Source organism: Arvicanthis niloticus, chromosome 14, assembly GCF_011762505.2.
Source record: "Arvicanthis niloticus isolate mArvNil1 chromosome 14, mArvNil1.pat.X, whole genome shotgun sequence".
Lineage (NCBI taxonomy): Eukaryota > Metazoa > Chordata > Mammalia > Rodentia > Muridae > Arvicanthis > Arvicanthis niloticus.
In genome coordinates, this window is record NC_047671.1 from 62,515,183 (window position 1) to 62,537,655 (window position 22,473).

General features: G+C 40.6%; 1 protein-coding gene and 1 pseudogene across 5 annotated transcripts in view; one reads left to right on the top strand and one right to left on the bottom strand.

The window, feature by feature from the left end:
* The window catches only part of Galnt1 (polypeptide N-acetylgalactosaminyltransferase 1), a 91,410-nt gene that overhangs the window by 57,329 nt on the left and 11,608 nt on the right, over positions 1 to 22,473 (bottom strand). For 2 of the 4 annotated variants that reach the window (XM_034517838.2, XM_076912895.1), the window contains exon 2: positions 399 to 453. The exons of 1 other annotated variant lie outside the window; for it this stretch is intronic. The gene's annotated coding sequence lies outside the window, so the exon portion shown is untranslated. Of the gene's footprint in view, positions 1 to 398; positions 454 to 11,069; positions 11,169 to 22,473 lie in introns of all 4 variants that reach the window. One more of the 4 variants, XM_076912894.1, reaches the window with a different exon arrangement.
* On the top strand, positions 9,029 to 15,068 carry LOC143434359 (polypyrimidine tract-binding protein 1-like; annotated as a pseudogene). Its single transcript, XR_013103814.1, has 3 exons — positions 9,029 to 9,780; positions 12,262 to 12,458; positions 12,991 to 15,068. The product of XR_013103814.1 is annotated as a polypyrimidine tract-binding protein 1-like (transcript).

Sequence of the window (22,473 nt, forward strand, 5' to 3'; positions counted from 1 at the left end):
GCTAAAGGTTCTTTCCTGAACCTGGTCTTCATTTAGTTTTCAAACTGACTTGCTAATGAGAAATAAATATAAACATACTAATAGAGTAGTACTAAGACTATACTTTATTGCTTTATTTCTCAAATTTTATTAAAGTAATAACTTAGTACAAAATCATTCCAGTGGTGAACATGGTGACACATATCTTTAATCCCAGCTTGGTAGTGAGGGGAAAGTGGATTTCTGTTGAGTTTGAGGTTAGCCAGGACTACATAGTGTAATTCTGTCTATAAAAAACCTAAAACAACAAGCACTTCTAATACATGAACATAATGTATAAAATCCACTGGATATAAGTTTCAAAATCCATGGAGAAGTATAACCTTGAAATCATTAATTCCTCATTATTATCGACTTACCCTAAAGTGGCTTTTCAAATGAATTCATATCACAAATCCACATGTCTCAAATCATCTGTTGAAAAATAAATTTCCTAAAATCAGTATTTCAGAGTTAACTCTTTCCTTCTCCCTTACCTCCACTACCTGTACACAGACTGCAGGCCAGCTGCCCACTTGAATGCCAGGGCCACTGATTATCCAGTTACTTCCCCAAAGCTAAGTATAACATAAGGGACATAGGCACTCCAGTTGCTATTTTAAGAACAAGTGAGTCAATTAATAAAATGTTACTAAGCAAAAACTCAAGGGAAATAGTATACATTATCTTTTCTCCTCCTAGAAAATGATGGAATCAACTTTTCAGAAGAGAGGGCCAGAGACAGGTAGACTGCATCTGCAGGATACTGTTTACTTAATTCACAACTAATATTCTTCACCATATCAGACTCCAGTGGAATTCTTGTGATAATTCTCTACTAGGCCACCTATTCCTGACTAGCCTAGGCCAACTACAGCAACTGTAATTTATCTTACAAAAGTACAAAATTAAATCATGATCAATGGAACCTGAAGGGAAATCTGTTAGAAAGCATTTGGGGAAAGTTCTCTCTTTAAGGAAAAAAGATAATTAAAAAAGAATAGTATCTTCCTCCCTCTGGCTACTCTTTGAATCAACATATACTTCAAGACCTGAAGCTATCTTGAAGCTGTAAGGAAAGCCTTTGTCATTCTGAAAGTGGTAAAGTGAAATGAAACTGTAGAAAGCAATGAGGTCTAGATGCAGCATGAAGTCAGACCAACCTTTAAACTCTGCTCCATGTATGATATGAACCTTTCTATGTGAGAGAAAAACCTTTCAGTGATGAGGTATTGTGCTCCTACAGTCAACACCCCACCCCAAACATCCTGAGAGCTACAATTATTGATTCAGATCAGAATATGTCCTGTGAAGGAGAAAAATAAAGTGTAAACAGTAGAGAACCAGTCTAGCAGTAGAATTTGAACATAAATTTAATGACTACAAACTACAACCTGCTGTAACATACCCATCTTAGAAATGGGATTATAGTCATGTGCCGTTTAACAAGACTGTGTTCTGAGAAACATGTCATGAGGTAAGTTCTTTACTACGTAAACATAAAATGTTACTTATATAAACCTAGCAGCAAAGCCTACTACAAATCTAGGTTCTATGGTATATATCATTGTATATTTGGTCCACCTTTGTCTGAAATCCTGTTATGTAGTACATGGCTACAGCAAAGCAACCGAAGATCATATATCTACAATGTGTTCAAACTCTGTTAATTACATATAAGACACTATGCTAACAGAGAAAGCTAAAACATGAAAAAATTTAGGCTCTGGCTAGCATGAATGTGTTCCTCCCAAAAACTGTATGTTAGAAACTTAATTTGTATGTTAGAAACAAAATTTGAATGTTAATATTATCTGAGGCCATAAAGAATGGAACTCCCAAGATGAGATTAGTGTCTTTAAAGAAAGAAGAAAAAAAACTGACCAGAAATACACATCGACTTTTTTTTTTTTTTTTTTTTTTTTTTTTGAGACAGAGTCTCATTATGTAGCCTTCGTTGCCTAGAATTCACTATGTAGAACAGGCTGGTCTCAGAATTCATAGAGATCACCTGCCTTTGTCTCCCTAGCACTAGGGTTAAAGGCATGCGCCACGGTGCCTGCTTTGCATACTGGCTTTCACCAAGTGACACTCCTTCACCTTGTAACACAGCAAAAAAGTCCTCATCAGATGCTGACTACTTGATACTGATTTCTTAGCCTCCAAAACTAGGATAATACATGGCTTTTATTTATGATTCATTTTCAAGAATTCTGTGGTAGAAACACAAAATGGACAATCAGGTCCTGCCTTAACAAATCTAATCTTTAGCTGTGATAAGATGAGAGAGCAAGTCATAATTTACAAAGTGATTTCTTATCTCTGCAAAAGGTTTCAAAGGTATGAGATGGAGATTACAAGGAAAAAACTGGTGAGAAAAAAGACCAGTTTTAAATAGGACAAAGGCAAAACACATATTTACACAAGCTGAGCTAAAGCACAGGAATGTCTGCCAATGGCAAACAGAACCAGGCGCTCACAATTCAACAGTACATGGTGAACAGGAATGTTTGGCTACAGTCTATGAAAACTGAAAAGCAATACTCAAGGTAAGTTATTAATTTCTTCTGTCACTTTTATCTCTTCAACACAAATACCTAAATGTTAAAAAGAAGACTGTATGTTGGGTTTCCTCTAACCAAAACTTAAGATATTAGAAAACAGCATCAAACATCATTCTGGGGAGCGGTTTCTGAGAAGTAAAGGATCCAACAGGAACTTCCCCAGACCAGAGGATGGCAATATTTTCTAGTCAACATAGTTACTCAGCTTATTATCATATGAAGTGCAAAAGTTCAAGGCCTGTATTCTGTCTAATATCATTATTATGGTATCTGGCAGTTCTTGGCACAAGACAAGAAAAAGAAGCCCAATAATTATTACAAGAATAAAAATACTAGACAATACACTGGAGAAGAAAAGTAAGTGAAAATAAAATGTAAGGTCTCCATGTTTATATGTAGGACAAATATTTAATTAATGTTGGGCTTTTTATTCAAATATCACACAGAAAACAAGTAGAAAGAGATTGTTAAGACATCTAAGTGGAGAGACAGGGGCAGTGTGCATGGTTCTCCGCCAGCAATTCCTCTATACTTTCTAAGTGGTCCTTACCTATATTAAAATGTACTACTCTGAACTCTGCCATGCAGCTCAATGCTCTGAGTTTAAGTGGAGTTAGTCCAGAGTAGGGAGTATTCAACAAATAGCTTTACAAACAAGAAACAGGAAGGCAAGAGAAGGGAGGAGAGGGGATGGGGGGGGGGGGGAAGGAGGAAAAAAAGAACCTAAAGTTGAAAAAGAAAAAAGGAACATCAATTCAAAAGATAATTAGAAATGGGATTTTAAAAAATCACAGAAAACCTGTCAAAATAGAAAGTATAAAATGACAGAAATTAAACCAAACATGAGTAAATTGATATTAAGATAAAAAGACAACAATGTGTACATTAAAAAGTAAGGTGGGAAGTTTAAAGAGGTGGCATGTGCTTGGCATGTGGACAAAACCATAAAGACTCCACAAGGTCCTGTTAGTAACAGCACAGTAGATGTGTACATACAAGTGCAAAGTTGTATAAACCAATCTGCCATGAATGGCTATGGTCTCTGGATGGAACCAGAACAGTTGTCTGCAGCCACCAGGGAGACACTAGAGAAAGACGGCCCTTGAAAGAGGGAGCTAGACTAGGTGAGCTACGAGGCAAAAAAACAGTGACTATTTTCTTCCACTGCTTTATAATTCAACCATTAACTGTATTATATAGTTAAAAGATTAGCTAAAGACCAGGAGAAAATTTTACAAAACACTTCATGGATTTTAGTATTAGAACACATAAAAAAACTTCTCCAAATGAAGTAAGAAGGCAGAGCTGGAAACTTGCCTTTGTGCTAAGCACTTGTCTAGGGTGGCAAGGCCCTGGGTTTAATCCCCAGCACCAACAGAATAAGAGGAAGAATGAATAATGAAAGCAGGAGGAACATAATGATGACAACTGAAGAAAGGAACTGGTGATATCTAGTAAAGCTAAAGAAAGCACCACCATAGCCCTTCAAAATCCAACTCCAGGTTCACAGTCTGAAGATATTTAGGGTATAAGGACTGCAGTACTGTCTATAATGGCCGAGAAAAGAATGACAACCTAAAGGTACATCAAGAGAAAAATGGGGTAGGGGTGGGGCTGAAGAGATGGCTCCAGAGACTTAGCTTGGTTCCAACTCACAACCATCTGCAACTCTAGCTTCAGAGGATCTGGACTCCTTCTGGTCTCCAAAAGTGTACGTATACACACACACACACATACACACAAACACACACACACACACACTAAATAAAACTATTTTTAAATCAAAATGAATAAATGACCTATATAACAAAATACAGCAGATAAAACGAATAAACCAGAACTCTGTCTGTGTGTCAATATGAGTACAAAGAAGAAGAGGTACCATTTCCAGTACAGGTACAGCTTATTCCATTTAGTTAACTTTAACAGTAAAAGCAAGACACATTGCTTATGGGCCCCAAACTATATTATACATATAGAATTATATACCAAATACATATTAGTGACTATTTCTAGGGAGGAAAGAAGAGCTTCAAAAATACTGGAACTTTTTTATATAAAGAATCTAAATTTGGGGAAACTAGCAGCTGTCCACTCCGTGAATACTTTCCTGTTCTTTCATCCCAATCAAACTGCACATAACTACAAGTGGCAAATTTATCCCTTTACCTGTCTTGCAGGTTATAGTGGTTGGAAAGACAAAATCAGAACGCATTAGCTGGGGTTATCAAAGATACTGACTGCACTGGAGGACAGTTCCTGTGACCCTGACACCTGTAGTGATTCTGTTGCTTGGGATATGAACACAATTGAAAGAACTGAACAAAAAGGATTTTCTTAGCAATCATGAGGTAATATTAAGAAAAAAGATACAAGTTGAAGAAAATGACAAACTGCCATTAATGTATAAATTTACTCCTAATTTTAGACAACTATGTAGGATATATTTTGATTAGTTCATTTTTGTTGAACTAACAAGTTAACTCAAAACCTATTTGGAAACAGGCCAAGAATGACCAAGATCTTTCAGAAGCATATGCTTATTGTGTGAGACTTTTAAGACTTAGTATAAAGCCTGTATACATAGCTTAGTGACAATACTGTTTTGACATATGTGAAAATCCTGGGTTTGGTTCTTGTGGTGGTTTGAATATGCTTGGCCCAGGAAGTGGCACTATTAGGAGAAGTGGCATTGTTGGAGTAGGTGCGGCCTTGCTGAGGAATTCGTCACTGTGGGGTTGGCCTTGGAGACCCTCCTCCTAGCTGCCTGGAAACAACCTGCTCTTGGCTTCCTTTGGATGAAGATACACAACTCTCAACTGCTATGCCATGATGATAATGGCCTGAACTTCAGAACCTATTTAAAGGTATTACCCTGCTTGCTATCATTGGATCTTAAATAGTCCTGTAACGCCTCACACTTAAAATCTTGACCACATCCTAAAGACACATATTCTATTTTAAATACTTAATTAGGTGGATTTTTAGCTATTCTGAGATATTACTAAATTTCTATTCTATGTTGCTAATTTAGAGAAACATAACTGACTTTACTGTTGTAATCATATATAAAGCAAGCTAGTAAACTACTACAAATCTGAAAACTTCTCTAGACTCTTGAATAGTCTATGAAAACACCCATATTGACTCTAAAGGGTGATTATTGTTTCTTTTAGCCAGGTAGCTTCTATTGCCCAGGGTCTTCAAGAGAAATGTACTGAAATGATAAAGAAAAAGTAAAGTGTCAGTTGTTGACTGCTGCTGACATCTAAAGGAATACTATGAATGTCTTGCTATCACATATGATACTTGTTGTAGGCCTTCCATAGACGCCTGCGGTGGCTTGAATGAAAATGACTACCAACGACTCAAGACATTTGAATGTTCTGAAGTTGGTGGGATTATTTGGGAAGGATTAGGGATGGTCTTGTTGAAGGTGTCACTAGAGGTGAGCTTTGGTTTCAAAAGCCTAAGCCATCCTCAGTTAGTGCTCCTCCCCACCTCATGCTTGCAGATAAGGATGTAAATTCTCAGCTACAGCACCAGCACCATGTCCCCTGCAATGATGGTCATGGATTCATTCACCCTGTGAAGCTGTTTCAAACTCTTTCCCCTATGCTTTGTAACAACAGTAGAAAATGGGATGACATATGTTCTTAATGTGGATCAACACATACCTTTAACCCAAATCTTGGGGCAAAACTTTCATCTAGGCCATACCTTCCACTGGAGGCCTATATGAAGACAACGGAAGAAAGAAGGTGGGGTGACTATTCCTAGTTACCAACTTGACTGTCCCTGGAATGAACTACAATCCAGAATTGGAAGGCCCGCCTGTGATCCTGATCTTGAGACATAGTGGTTATGAAAAGCTTAGGTCCAGGCAAGGTAGTACACACCTTTAATCCCAGGAGATCGAGATTTAGGCAAGTCCCAGATCCAGGAGTGTTGGTACATACCTTTAATCTGGGCTACACCTTCTGCTGGAGACCTACATAAGGACACTGGAAGAATGAAGGCTCATTCTTCTTTGCCTGCTTGCTTTGTGGGGTCTAGCAAGTGCTAGATCCTTTGACTTCCATTCACAGCTGCTGCTGACCACAGACTACAGACTGTAAGTCATCAACAAATTCCCTTACTATATAGAGACTACCCATAAGTTTTGTGACTCTATAAAGAACCCTGACTAATGCAGAATGGTTTGGGTGTTTTGGTTTTTTTCTTTGCTTGCTTGCATTTACTTTGCCAGCACATCTATTGGAACCTACTTCAGGATTCCAGCTTATACAGAAATTGGTACCAGGGACTAAGGGTATTACTGTGACAGGCCTGACCATGCTTTTGTTTGGAGGAATGGAGATTTTGGGACTTTGGAAAGCAGTGGAATGCTTTAAGTGGGGCTTAATGGACCATACTAGTAAAAGCATGGAAGATAGTGATGCTGAGGGTGTGGGGCCTGGCTCAAGAGGTCTTCAGAGAAGAATTTTATTATGTGGCCTAGAGACTGTCCTTGTAATATTCTGGTGAAAAAAGTGGCTGCTTTTTGCCCTTGTCTGAAAAGTCTACCTGAGGCTAAAGTGAAGAGATTTAGATTAATTTCATTGACAAAGGAAATCTCAAAACAGCCTAGCATAGACTCTGTCCTGTGGTTCATTCTTCTGAAAAGCTTTTTGATCAGACATAGCAAACTTAGAAAGGAAAAATACAAAATGTATGGTTCAAAGATTAAAGGGGCACCAGGAAGTGAAATAGAGCTAAAGCCTATGTTCAAGGATATTAAATGGAATTAAGAAAGTGGTGTCCTCATGGCAAGATCCCATTCAGCTAAGTTTATTGTTTATGCTTGCAGTTGAACAGAGACAGTTATATCATGTTAGGCATTATCATGACCTGGTTATTGTTTTCATTTGAACATGAGAAAATATGATTGTGTGCCAAATTGACAAGGGATGGATTGTGATGGCTATTCTTGGTTGTCAACTTAACTATATATCTGGAATGAACTACAATCCAGAAATGGAGGGCATACCTGTGATCCAGATCTTGAGGCTGGAAGTCACAGGCTTTTGATCCAGATCTTGAATAGTGGTCATGCTTATAAAGAAAGATCTTGTGAAAAGGAATTAAAAGTTTAGGTTCAGGTATAGTGGTATACCCCTTTAATCCCAGGAGACAGACATAAGCAGATCTTTGAGTTCAAGGCCAGCCTTGTACAGAGTAAGTTCCAGGTAAAGAAAAGCTTAAGTTCAGGCATGGTGGTATACACCTTTAATCCCAGCACTCAGGAGACAGAGGCATGCAAGTCTCTGAATTCAAACTCAGTCTACAGAGCAAGTTCCAGGACAGCCAAGCATAGGCAGTAAGGAAATCACCAAAACCAGAAAGCTGATTAAGATGTATGTAACTGAATGAGGGAGTCATGTTCTAGCCAGAGCAAGCAGCAGTACTCAGCAGTTTTGGGCAAGTGGTTCTGGCTTTAGAATCAAGGGTAGAATTTCCCTACAAGATTAAGTAAAGTCACTGAGGCCAGATATGTGTGCCCAGGATGTCCCTGTATGGAGGACAGAAAGGTCATTGTGTAAGGTGGCCAAGGTTTACCTAGAGCCAGCATTTGGACTTGTTCATGTATAAGAGTCACCCAGGTGGACTGGTTTTGAATGTATGAAGGGGAACAGGTCATGGAGAGCAGTTAAGGCTTGGCATTGTTAGACGCCATTGGTGAAGGTGCAGCCTCAGTGGCAGTTGAAGGCCCAGAACTGAATGGGTCATGCAAAGATGTTGAGGCTTGGCATCATGAAAAGAACCTATGACTGGCTTTCTTAGTTAGGGTTTCAATGCTATGAAGGGGCACCATGACCAAGGCAACTCTTATAAAGGACAGTATTTAACTGGGACTGGCTTACAGTTTCAGAGGTCAGTCCATTACCATCATGGTGGGAAGCATAGCAATGTCAAGACAGACATGGTGCTGGAGAAGGAGTTGTTAGTTCTGCATCTTGATCTGAAGGCAGCTAGGAGACTCTCTTCTGCAGGCAGCCAGGAGATTATCTTCTGTACTGGACATAGCTAGAACATACATGTGAGACCTCAAAACCCACCTGCACAGTAATAAATTTCCCCTAACAAGGTCACACCTACTCCAACAAGGCCATACCTCCTAATAGTGCCACTCCTTATGGGCCAAGTATGCAAACACATGCATCTAATGGGGGCCATATTTATTCTAATGATCAAAAAGGCTATTGGTAAAAGTGCAATCTAATTGCAGTGGAAGACCCCAGTGTTTTGGAGATGCCAGTACCATAGGATGGCCATGAAGAATAGCAGCAACAATGGACTGGAGTTAGCCAGAGCCTAGAGTGCTACAGAGGACAGAGCTGGAGAAGTGATGTCAGCCCTTTGGAGGTGCCCAGAAGATCATGTGTGGATCCCAGACAATAGAACAAGAGCTGTGAAGTTGAAGTTGTCCTAGAGACCCTAAGATGATAGAGATGCCAGAGTCATGGGATACCTGCTGAGGAAAGCCGCTAACAGGGAGTGGAACCAGCCCAAGAGAAAGAAGTGTGTTGTAGTCAAGAAAACTAAAAGGAGTTGGAGAGCAGATGTGAAGATGCAGAGTTTGGAGTTAGCCAGCTGGGTATTTTTGGTCTTGATTTGGTCCAGTAGCACCTCACTAGGACGTTTTGGAATAATAACTGTGATGGCTATTCCTAGTTGTCAACTATATCTGGAATGAACTATAATCCAGAATTGGAGGACTCACCTGTGATCCAGATCTTAAAGCTGGAAAAGACACATGTTTCCTACCTGGATCTTGGCATAGAGATCTTGAGGCAGTAACTATAAAAAACTTAGGCCCAGGCAAGGTAGTACACTCTTTTAATCCCAGGAGACTAATGCAAGGAAATCTCTGAGTTCAAGGTCCGCCTGGGACAAAACAAGTCCCAGATCCGGGCGTGGCGGTACATACCTTTAATCTGGGCCACACCTTCTGCTGGAGATCAATAGGGACATTGGAAGAAAGAAGATTTGCTCTTTTTTGCCTGCTTGTATTTAGTTGCTAGCACAACTGTTGAAATCTACTTCTACAGAAGACCAGCTGAAACAACTAGCCTAGTGGGACTGAGTAACGACTAGATAGATTCCTGTGCTTCCCATTCACAGCTGCCCATTGTTGGGGTAGTTGGACTATAGACTGGTAAGTTATCACAACAAATTCCTTTAATATATAGAGACGATCTATAGTTTTGTGACTCTAGAGAACCCTGACTAATTCAATAATGCATATCCTGTGATGCTGCAAGTATGTGGATTTTGATCTTATAGCAGATTATAGTAATTATAGCAATTAAGTGATTACATGAATCTCAGAAGAGACTTTGAACTTTTAAATATTGTTGAGATGGACTAAATGTATTTTGCATTACGTTATAGCTACAAATTTATGGGAGCCAGGGAATAGAATGTAGTGATGACTTTAATCCCAGCACTTGGGAGGCAGAGGCAGGCGGATTTCTGAGTTCAAGGCCAGCCTGGTCTACAGAGTGAGTTCCAGGACATCCAGGACTACACAAAGAAACCCTGTCTTGAAAAACCAAAAAAAAAAAAAGAATGTAGTGGTGTGAATAGGTTTGGCCCCCATATATTCATGTGTTTCAATGCTTGGCCATAAGGAGTGGCAATATTAAGAGGTGTGACCTTGTTGGAGGATGTATGTTGAGAGTGAGCTTTAAGGTCTCCTCCTATGCTCAGGCTCCACCCATTGTGGACTATGTCTCCTCCTGGCTGCCTTTGGAGCAAGATGTAGAACTCTAAGCTCCTTTTCCAGCACCATGTCTGCCTCCACACTGCCATGCTTCCTCCCATAATGATAATGGATTAAACCGCTGAACTGTAAGTAAGACCCAAGACCCAATTAAATGTTTGTCTTTATAAGAGTCGCCTTGCTCATTGGTATCTCTTCACAGCAATATAACCTTAAACTACGGTCACTAAAATGACATCTTTTATCAGGTCAAAGAATTTCCTTTCTACCCTAAGTTTGTAATAGGTTTTTACCGTAAAAGACTTAATAAATTAATTTTCTGTATCTTAAAGGCACTGGCTTTTTTTTTTTAAACTGTTCATGTGCTGGGGACATAGCTGAGTGGCAGAGCACTGCCTAGTATAAGGCCCTGGGCTCAATCAGGTACCAAAAGCAAGGGAAATAACATTTAAACTGCTTGTATGAATAATTACATTAGTATTCTTTTAAAATGTAGAACCAAACTTCCTTGCTAAAACCTTTTTAAAATATAAGTATCTCCTTATACCTTATTGAATGCAGTGTATCTAATTCTTACAGCTTGACTTTATGGAGCCATTTTCTCAATTGAGGTTCCCTTCTCTGATCACTCACTATACCTTATGTCAAGTTGACATAAAACTGGCTAACATAATGACCAAGACAACTTACAAAAGGAAGCATTTAACTGGGGGTTCACTTACAGTTTTAGAGGGTTAGTCTCTGATCAACATGGTGGGGAAGATAGCAGTAGTCAACCAGGCATGGTGCTGATACAGTAGCCGAGAACTTACATCAGTTATCTACAAGTAGGAGACAGGAGAGGCAGAGAATGATAGGGGCTTTTGAAATTTTCAAACTCAGTGACACACCTCCTTCAACAAGGCCATACTTCATAACCCTTCCCAAATAACTCTACTAACTGGAAACCAAGCATTCAAACACAGGAGCCTATAAAGGCTACTCTTATTCCAACCACCATACACATACATAAACATAGATAAATATAAACAAGTCTTTAAAAATATGTATTTATTTTATGTGCCATATCTTACACAGCATATCTGTAATGGTAGCGTGCTTGGTTATAGTCTTCGATGCTCTGCTGATTAAATCACTGACTTCAAGTTTGAACTGGCTGGTTTTGTGTGTCAACACAAGCTGGAAATATCACAGAGAAAAGGACCTCAGTTTAGGAAATGCCTCCCTAAAATCCAGCTGTAAGGCATTTTCTCACTTAGTGATCAAGGGAGGAGGACCCAGGCCATTTGTGGGTGGTGCCATCCCTGGGCTGGTAGTTCTGGGTTCTATAAGAAAGCAAGCTGGGCAGCAATCCAGTAAGCAGCACCAAAACATGAGACCACTTTTCACTATATTCTTAACTTGGGTTTTTTGTTTGTTTGTTTGTTTGTTTTTGTATCATTCCCTTAGAATGAACTCTAACTCCAAATCCAGGTGGAGTGGAGCTATGGCAATAATTTCCCAAGGAAATTATCTTACCTTCTCAGTGAACACAGATAAGACAAACCTGTCCTGGTCAGAGTCTGAAAGGTTCCCAACTAGCTCCAGCTGAACACTTGCTCTCCAGCTGTAGAGGATGAGGCCTAACTAGCAGAGTGGGAAGTTAGGGCAGGCCTTAAAAGCTGTAACTGCTTCTAATGTCTGCCTGTCCAAGTGCTTTGCTTTCTAGGCAACCATCACTGAGGAACTGGGCTGCATCATCCCTGTCCCATGCAGACTGAACTGTGAGTCAAATGATCCTCCCTCAAGTTCCTGCTCCTTCTGTCAGATAGGTTGTTATAGGAACAAGAAAAGTACTTAACTTCTAATCCCGTACCCTACAACAGGTTTGCTATTCCTTCCTAGTTTACTCACTGATTGTTTTTAACTTTACAGGAAGGTCCTGTGGATATTCTCACTTTACTCAACCCTTGGACGGTCCAGCCCTCCATGGATACTCTGTAAAAGGCAAAACTCCAGGTTTCTTTGGCCCTACAGAACATCAGCAGAGCAACAAGTGTGGCTGCTAGGCTTACTGCTGTGGAGTAACGGTTTTCTTCCCAGGATGCTCTGAAGAGTCTATGTGCTTACATGTCAGTTCAACAATGAACACACCCCACACACCCGACAGTGTAGAGATTATGATCCTAAACTATGCGCAGCTACTATTAAAATACTTCCCCTAATATACTATTAATTTTTTAAATTAAACTTAAGATGGTAAGAACTACAGTAATGAGGCAGAAGGGAGGGTAGCTCACAGAGATGCTAATACTGCATGTCTCCATCCACTTCAAAGAAGCCAGGGCACATCTAAATACGAACACTTGAAGGTGCCACTCAAAAAGTTAAGACATTCCCTATTCAAAAATTTAAAGTAACTGAAAATTTAAAATAAATGATAAAATATATAATAGGAGCAAAGTACTTAATATCTAGTGGAATAATAGTAAAATGAACAGAAATACCTTTCATACTTCTAAAGGTAATTAGAATTTAATTAGGCCACTATTAGTCAGTTCCTTTGAAGGTTACCCTCATCTTTCAAGGCAACTTGTTCAATTTCCTCATTACTTTTTATAAGGATTGCTTATTAAATAACTCCTTAAAAATCATGCTTTCTAGGGTTGGTTTCTGCTATTCCTGCACCTCTGCTCCATCCCCCAAGAGTCTCTCCTGTGTGCCATGGATAGCATCGTCCCTATCAGTACAAAGCAGGGATCCAACAAGCTCTTCTCCACGTGTGTCAGCAACGGCCCCTTCAGCAGTTCACACTCAGCAGCCAATGGAAAGAAGAAATTCAAAGGTGACAACAAGAGCACAGGAGATCCTTCCAGAGTCTTCCTCGTCTGCAAGCTACCCAGTGATGTCAATGAGGGTGAGGTCATCTCCCTGGAGCTGCCCTTTAGGAAGGTTACCAACCTCCTTATGCTGAAGGGGAAAAACCAGGCCTTCATTGAAATGAACACAGAGGAGGCTGCCAATACTATGGTCTACACTACTACATGTTGCCACCAGTGCTTCGTGGACAGCCCATCTACATCCTGTTCTCCAACCAACAAAGAGTTCAAAACCGACAGCTCACCCAATCAGGCACATTCCCAGACAGCCCTGCAGGCTGTGTACTCTGTCCAGTCTGGAAACCTAACCTTGGCAGCCTTGGCTGCCACCGTGGATGCAGGGATGGCAATGGCAGACCAGAGCCCAGTGCTCAGGATCATTGTGGAAAACCTTTCCTATGCAGTGACCCTGGACATGCTGCACCAGATCTTCTCCAAGTTTGGCATAGTCCTGAAGATCATCAAGTTGACCAAGAACAATCAGTTCCAGTCACTATTGCAGTATGCTGACCCTGTGAGTGCCCAGCACGCCAAGCTGTCCCTGGACGGCCAGAACATCTACAATGCCTGCTACACACTCTGCATAGACTTCTCCAAGCTCACCAGTCTCAACATCAAACACAACAATGACAAAAGCAGCAATGACACTCGACCTGCCAGCCTTCACTAGACCAGACCATGGCAGCAGCCTTTGGTGCTCCCCCTATAATGTCAGCCTCCCCAAATGCAGAAGCCAGGTTCCCTCCCACCTTTGCCATCCCTCAGGCCTCTCTGTCCCTAGTGTCCATAGAGCCCTGCCCCCATCCCCAGCCATACCCTTTGCTGCAGCTGCAGTTGCAGCTGGCCGCATTGCCATCCCAGGGCTGGCAGACGCTGGGAATTCCGTCCTTTTGGTCAGCAACCTGAACCCTGAAAGAGTCACACCCTAAAGCTTCTTTATTGTCTTCGGCATCAATAGAGATGTGCAACGGGTAAAGATCCTGTTCAGTAGGAAGGAGAACGTGCTTGTGCAGATGGCAGACGGCAGCCAGGCCCAACTGACCATGAGCCACAAGCTGCATGGGAAGTCGGTGCGCATCACACTGTCAAAACATCAGAGTGTGCAGCTGCCCTTGTAAGGAACAGGAGGACCACAGCCTGACCAAGGACTACAGCAGCTAACCACTGCACCACTCCAAGAACTTCCAGAACATCTTTCCACCCTCAGCTACCCTGCACCTCTCCAACATCCCACCCTCTGTGTCAGAGGATGACCTCAAAAGCCTCTTATCCAGCAATGGTGATGTGGTCAAAGGCTTCAGGTTCATGAAGGACCACAAGAGGGCACTGATCCAGACGGGCTCTGTGGAGGAGGCCGTGCAGGCTCTGAACTGCACAACCATGACCTGGGCAAGATCCACCACCTGCGAGTGTCCTTTTCCAAGTCTACCATCTAGGTGCCTGTGGGCTACAACAGCTTCCACCATTCCAGAAAAGAAAGCCACTTTAAAAAGCAGCTGAAGTGACCTTACAGACCTGAGATTTTATTTTTTTTAAAGAGAGATCAGTTTACCTGTTTTTTAAGGAATTAAATCTAGCCCACTTTGCCATGGGAAGAAATGGCTTGGGCCACAGAGGCCCAGTCAGTCCCGGCACCATGCCTTGAGAAGCTCAGGTGTGAGGCCACAGTGGTGATCCACACACAGCTGCTTTCTTTGCCTCACAGCCACACACCCACCCTCTAAGGCCACCAGTTGCTCTCTAGACCTGCAGGTGAGCCAGGTGGCTATACATAGGCTCCCCAATGCAAGAGCTGGGGCCACTCCCCTACACCCTTATAATCAAGTGACATGATTCTCCCATGTCCCTGGTCAGCCCAGAGTGCCCAGGCCGTCCTCAGCTGCTGAGCCTCATGTGACCTTTGTATTCTATTCCGTGTGGTCACAGACACCTGTGCCTAGCAATATTTCCACTTAACCAAATACCCGAGTCTTTTCCATTTATATGCATACAGTTTTAAGTAACTTTTTATAGCAATGATACAACTGTATGTGTGTACTCTAAGCTTCTGTCCCCTGCGCTCCTTCCTTCCAGTGACCAACTTGCAGGTGGGCCCAGGCCAGGGCTGGAGAAAAAGCTCTAAGACTTGTGGGTTTCTACCTTCAAATTTTGGACCAAAGCTTTGTTTTCTGCCCACCTCTGACTATGCCCAGTTGAGGGGCTGACCTCTAGGCCTTAATGTCCCTCACGAGCACCCACCTTCATCCTAGCCTCTATGGGAGGGGTTCTCTGCACCCTGGTTCTGTGAAAGGCATGGAAGAGTGTGAATATGATTTTATATCTGCAGGGCTGAAATGGTACAGCAGGTTTTTTTATGGTGACAGATGTATATTTTGGTAACGACTAGAGGCTCAGTATTGTCCTGGGGTCAGTCCTAGCTACATCTACCCCATCCCAGATGATGTGCTGGGTGTGGGAGAACTTTCCATTAAAGCAGTTTTATAACTTTTGCCTTCCCTGAGCCATTCATTCTGAGCTGTAGGCCAGGCTGGGCCTGGATTCAATAAACACCTATGTCTTGAAAAAAAAAAAAAAAAGCTTCTTTTCTCCCTGTATAGCATTAGAGGAGAAAGGTATTAAGTTAAACTTTAAAGAAAGAGAGGGAAGGAGGGACAGAGCGAAGGAAGGAAAAAAGAAAGATGGGGCAGTACTCTGAGTGCTGGAGAGAGAGCTCAGCTGTTAGGTACAGACTGCTTTTCCTGAGAATTCAGGTTGGATCTAGAGCGCTCACATGGTGGCTCACATCTAGAACTCCAACACCTCTGGCCTCACGCAGGCACTAGGCAGAACACCCATATACACAAAAACGATTTTTTAAAGAAACAAAAAACAATGGAGAACAATTGAAGACATTCAATGACAATTTCTGGCCTCCACATAATCTGTCCCCCACCCCCCAAAAGACTCCAAACCCAAGACAGCATTCTGCAGCCCCTATTTTAATGCTTTTCTCTTTATCTTTCAAGTTTTGATTCTTTTTCACACATTAACACTTTTTAAATGACAACAAAGTAATAAAGGTACTTTGCCAGATAAAACATCAAGAACAGGATCTAAAGTACATAGATCCTTTAAAAAAAAAAAAAAAAAAACTTATAGGAAACTTCTACTGTGATTTCCTTTTTAAGACAAAAACATTAGAAACACCTTCAGAGAGAAATAAAACAGACTAAGTTAAAGCCAAACATACTAGCATCTTAACACAGCACATGTAGTAAACCATGAACAGTACCAGGACTTAAGTCCTTCCAAGTTCTAGTCTTGCCCTTGCCAGATGCTATCTATCTGTCCTCCCATCTCCAGACCATGCCTAAGTTTGAAGTTTGTCTTCCCATAACTTCCTAACTTTTATAAACTTTCAAATATGCACAGAGCAAGGTGCCTTCTAGATATCTGTTAGGGGCTGAAGTGTGATTGGAGAGGCAGGTCCCCAGCACTCATCAGGTGGCTCACAACTGCCTGTAGCCCCAGCTCCATAGGATCTGATGCCTCTGGCCTCTACTAGCATCTGCATATGCTTGCACATGTCCTTGCCCCATAACTAAAAATAAATCTCTTTTTAGCTGGGTGTAGTGCCACACATCTTTAATCCAGCACTCAGGAGGAAAAGATAGGGAGATTTCTGAGTTTGAGGCCAGTCTAGCCCACATAGCAAGTTCTACAACAGCCAAGGCAATATAGTTAGACTTGATCTCAGAAAAAAAAAAGAGAAGAAGAAAAAAAAATTTTTAAATGTAGATATATTTTAAATATTTAATTCAAAAATAACTCTATAAGCTTGTTGGAATTTCAGTAAATTTTCTTACTGATATACAAAACTGGAAAAGTAAATCTCAGAAACAAAATTAACATATTTGGTTATAGGGTCAATTTTTTTCCTGTGAAAACAAACTAATAATCACTTATTTAAAGAGTAATAACTGATAAAATATCAATACTAATATTCCAATGTTATGGTATACTAAAGCAAACACTGTAAATTAAAGCACAGCAGAGGAAACAGAGTCCCAACAGTGTGCTCAAATGCCTCTCTGACCCTCGTACTATAGTTCTACCCCGAGAATTATCAACTCCAATTTAGGCAAGGAATAAAGAGAAAGGACTGACGACTCCTCACTCCCTAGTACATTTGCAAAACTACAGGGCAGTTTCCTTAAGGACCAGTTTCATTTCAGTCTCATGAAACTGTACTCCAGTTGAGAAATAAAAAAAGGGACAGATAAGGAGCATGCAATAAAGAATTTTCTGGCTGCTATGTCAGCAAGTGACCGCATAGTTGGTTATTTTACTGTGTTCAGGAAAGGCTTCTCTGAAGCAGTGTACAAGGAGATGAAGGGAAAAAAAAAGTGCCAGCCACAGGAAGTTTCTGTGAAGGCCTTTGAGATAGATAGCTCAGCTCTCGGCTCATAGCTAAACACTCCTGCTGCCCAAATATCTCATACTTTTGTTTCTCTTCAATTGTTTATCCAATGTATTCACCTGAGCCTACAGTGCTGAAAGACAAGGTCTAATGTGCAATATACTATCTACAAATTAGTCCAACTAATAAAACAAAACTGAGTATCATCTAGCTGCTTCAATTTATTTCTATCAGTAGTCACAACTAGTTTCGCCTAAGTTTAAAGTTATTTAGCAGAAGAAAAAAACTAATTGCAGCTAAAATTAACTTAAAAAAATAAGAAAACCTGTATTAACAGGAATGTATACAGCAGGTGTTCATCAGCATCTATGCTAGCTGGCTACTCTTCATGTGTCCTACAGACAACAGAGTACACGTCCACATACACAGATACCATCCTCAGCTGTCCAATCAGAGGCCATCACCACTGCTACAAAGGCCTATTGCTTGTCTTCATTCTGTGATTCTCAGAGAACTAAACAGACAGCTCTCAAATAAGCACACAGGGCCAATAAATTCTGAACTCTCAGAACTTACAAGGAAATAAGAAACAAACCGGCACATTCATCAGTGCAGCAGACAGTAACTATGGGAAATTGTGTTTATTTATTTAGATGTTAGATACTGCTCTTCAAAGTCTTTCTCTACTACTGAAACCGTAACCCCTGACAAAAATCAAACAACATCAAAAACTTGTTGGGGAATCTTCATATAAATGTCTCTGGAATGACTTACTTCACCTACCTGTCATTATTTTTACACACACTGTGAGAAACTAATAGTAAGCAGAGATCCCCAGCAAACTGGCTATTATGGGTTCAACTAAGAGATACTACCTCACCAGAGATGTCAAACTCCATATCCTCAGGAACATATATGCACTCACATACATGCAAACAGTCACACTCAAGTACAAACCACACATATGCAAATAATTATCCTCTCAGCATCCCTACAGACTAAAAGGTGGCAAAACACTCAATGATGTATTTTAATGTTTATGTTAATAACATTAAAAATAATGTAACAATTATTAACATCTAATTGTATATAATAAATACTACAATCTTCTATAAAAGGAGGTTTCTGTATTAAAACGAATTCTAAAATCTTTCAGGACAGAATTTATGGACTCAAAATACATAGTCACACAGGGTTCCACTTTAGAAGGAGTCTGTTGTTATTGTCTTGAAGCTTTTTATGTCTGTGTGTTTCGAAGCATTTTTTTTTAAAGGGACTCATTTTTCATGTCATTCTTAACTCACAAATTATATAGCTAGTCCTAGTCACTGGCATTCAAATAAAATTATTACAAAAATGTATACCTACAAGGTTCCAGGCACAATGGCAATTTTAAAAAAATGAAATTAAAGTGATCTGATTTCCATTAGTTTCAGAATAACAGCTTTCAAGAATACGATTACATTCTTTCCCTTCATAGATCCACAAATTACTCTTTCCCTCTCACACTGACTGACTGACTATGCCAAGTCCTTTCTTGGGGCAACTTTCCGACTGTCAATCTGTACAAAACACCTTCCCTCCCTCTCATTCCAAAAGATTTGTGATTAAATTACAAATATTTAAAACTCAAGGCAAAACTAAAGAAAAAAACAAAAACAAAAGACTTCTGAGCCATGGTGGCACAGGCCTGTAATCCCTGAACCTGGAGGCTGGGGCAGGAAGATCACAAGTTCAAGGTCAGTCTATAGTACAAAGCAAGACCTTTACTCATTTTTTTTTCCTTCTGGCTTCTCCAGCAAAACAAACTGTCTACTACTCTGAGTATGTGCACTCAAGCTCAGTCTCTGTACTCACCGATGTTGAACAACCCTGAACACAAGCTGGCCAGGACACTTTTTCAGTTACTCCATTCTCTTGCCCCAGGGCATTTCAGCCACACTGATCTTCCAGTTCAATCACAGCATGCATGCCCTGTCTTGTTCTACAGCTCTACACATGCTATTCCTCTTACTGAGAATCCTCTTCCTACTCACTACTCTTTACATTACAGTGTTTGACCTCTGGATCTCCACTGAGATGCCATTTCTCTACTACTTACTTGTATCTAGTTTTGTATGCTTCACTGGATTAGATAACCAACAAAGACAGAAACCATGTTTTGTTCACTTTGTATTCATAGCACTTGGACCACAGAAGAAAATACAAATGTATTCAATCTTTTCATTCTTGTGGGCCCCAACTACACGTATTCCTTTAGCTGTATGCCTTAGCCCTCTCAACCTCTCCCTATTTTTATCTCTAGGCTAAAGATTCTAACTTAAAATCCCAGACTTGACCTCTCCCAACAAGGTCAATCCTTCCCATGACCAGACCCCCTGCAATTAGGTCCACCTGGAGTCTTTCTCTGGCACTCACAATTGTATGTCTCACGATACTCCCTGAGTGATGAGGTGGTAATTCAATGGCACTGTTTACCTAGCACTTTCTAGGTTCAATTCTCATCCCTGAAGGAAAAAAAAGAACATCTGAACACACTAATTGCTCTAGTTGTAACGCTCTTATTTTGTTCCCATGTTGTTGATATTATCCCTTCAGAGGTCAAGAGATAAAATGCTCTTTGATCCACCAATAATGCCTGCCTGATTCCTTCTCTAAAAATGTTCCTGAATGTTCCTGCACATGGCACTTCACTTCTTACATATGGTCTTTTGAAATAATGATTACATATTTATCTCTAAATCTTCAAAATGAATTCCAACCGTATCATTCAATGTCTTATCAATCTCTTCAGTGGTTCCTTCATACATCCATACTCTTTTACCTGGTACTTCAAAGGCTTTCCCAAACCCAAAGCAGCAGCACACACCTGCCAACTCAGCACTTGGAGGTGGAGACGGAAAGATCAGGAGTTCAAGATCATACATATTATAGCAAGACTGGCCAGCCTACATTTCATGAATCCCTGTCTCAAACTTCTTCCCTCTCAATCTTGCCTAAACTACCTTAGCAAAGCAATCTAGTTTGATAGTCAAATCTATAAACTCTGGAGTGAGATTCACATGTTAAAAGACAAAAAGGGGACTAGAGATCTGGCTTAATGATTAAAAGCACTGGCTATTCTAGAGGTCAGGAGTTCAATTCCCAGCACCTACATGGTGGCTCATAACCCCCTGTAACTCCAGTTCCAGAGGCTCCAACAACCTCTTCTAGCCTTAGCAATGAAGTACAAATGATACACAGACATATGTGCAAACAAAACATCCAAACACAGAGTTTAAAAAAAAAACCAGACAAAAAATGAGACCACGGTTCTACCACTTAACCTATCCATGTCCTCTAATCTTATAAAGACGAGACAAGTTAATGTAAGTAGAAAAGTTCTTAACACAAAACATCCAGGAAATCCAGGACACAATGAGAAGACCAAACCTAAGGATAATAGGTACAGATGAGAGTGAAGATTCCGAACTTAGAGGGCCAGTAAATATCTTCAACAAAATTATAGAAAAAAACTTCCCTAACCTAAATCCCTAACGAGATGTCCATAATCATACAAGAAGCCAATAGAACTCCAAATAGACTAAACCAGAAAAGAAATACCTCCCGTCATATAATAATCAAAACACCAAGTGCACTAAACAAAGAAAGAATATTAAATGCAGTAAGGGAAAAAAAGCCAAGTAACACTAAAAGGCAGACCTATCAGAATTACACCAGACTTCTCACCAGATACTATAAAAGCTAGAAGATGCTGGACAGATGTCATACAGATCCTAAGAGAACACAAATGCCAGCCCAGGCTACTATACCAGCAAAACTCTCAATTATCACAGATGGAGAAACCAAGATATTCCACGACAAAACCAAATTTACACAATATCTTTCCACAAACCCAGCATTACAAAGGATAATAGTGGGAAAGCTCCAATACAAGGAGGGAAATTATACCCTAGAAACAGCAAGAAAGTAATCCTCTTCCAATAAATCCAAAAAAAGAAAGCCACAGAAAGATGACTCCACCTCTAATAACAAAAATAACAGGAAGCAACATCACTGTTCCTTAATATCTCTTAACATCGATGGACTCAATTACCCAATTAAAAGACATAGGCTAATTGACTGGCTACATAAACAGGACCCAGCATTTTGCTGCATACAGGAAACTCACCTCAGTGACAAAGAAAGACTCTACCTTAGAGGAAAAGGCTGGAAAACAATTTTTCAAGCAAATGGTGCTAAGAAACAAGCTGGAGTAGCCATTCTAAAATCTCCAGCCCGAGAACACAAGGGGAGGGACTCATGGCTCCACCTGTATAGGTAGCTGAGGGTGGCCTTGCCAGGCATCAGTGGAAGTGGATGGCCTTGGTGCCTGAAAGTTTGGATTCCCTAATGTTGGGGAATTAGAGAGCAGGGAGGCGGGAATGGGAGGATGGTGGGAGCACACTCTCATAAAAACTCCCACAATTACATGGATTAGACATGACAGAGGCAGGCCGCCAGAAGACTACATTCCAGAATTCAAACAAAAAATTATCTTGATACTAAAAACTTTTTTGAGAATTGTATATTGCAGAATACACAGCCTTGGTATATCTACTCATCAAGCAAGCTGAGCAGACCTGCTCGAACCTCTGATGTCCTGGAATTCCAGCTGGATGTAGTGAAGACAAAGTGTCAGAGGCTTATCTATTTATTCTTCCCCCACCCCTCTTCTAATATCTCAACACCCATAATCAGCTTGAAGAAGTTAATGAAGAGTTGGCGCCTCTATTCCCTGGGCTTGTGGACTGAGGTGGTTAATATTGGGCTGTCTTTCTAGGGAAAAGTAGTGGTTTTGTTGGAACAGGAAGGATTAGCTAGGATTTA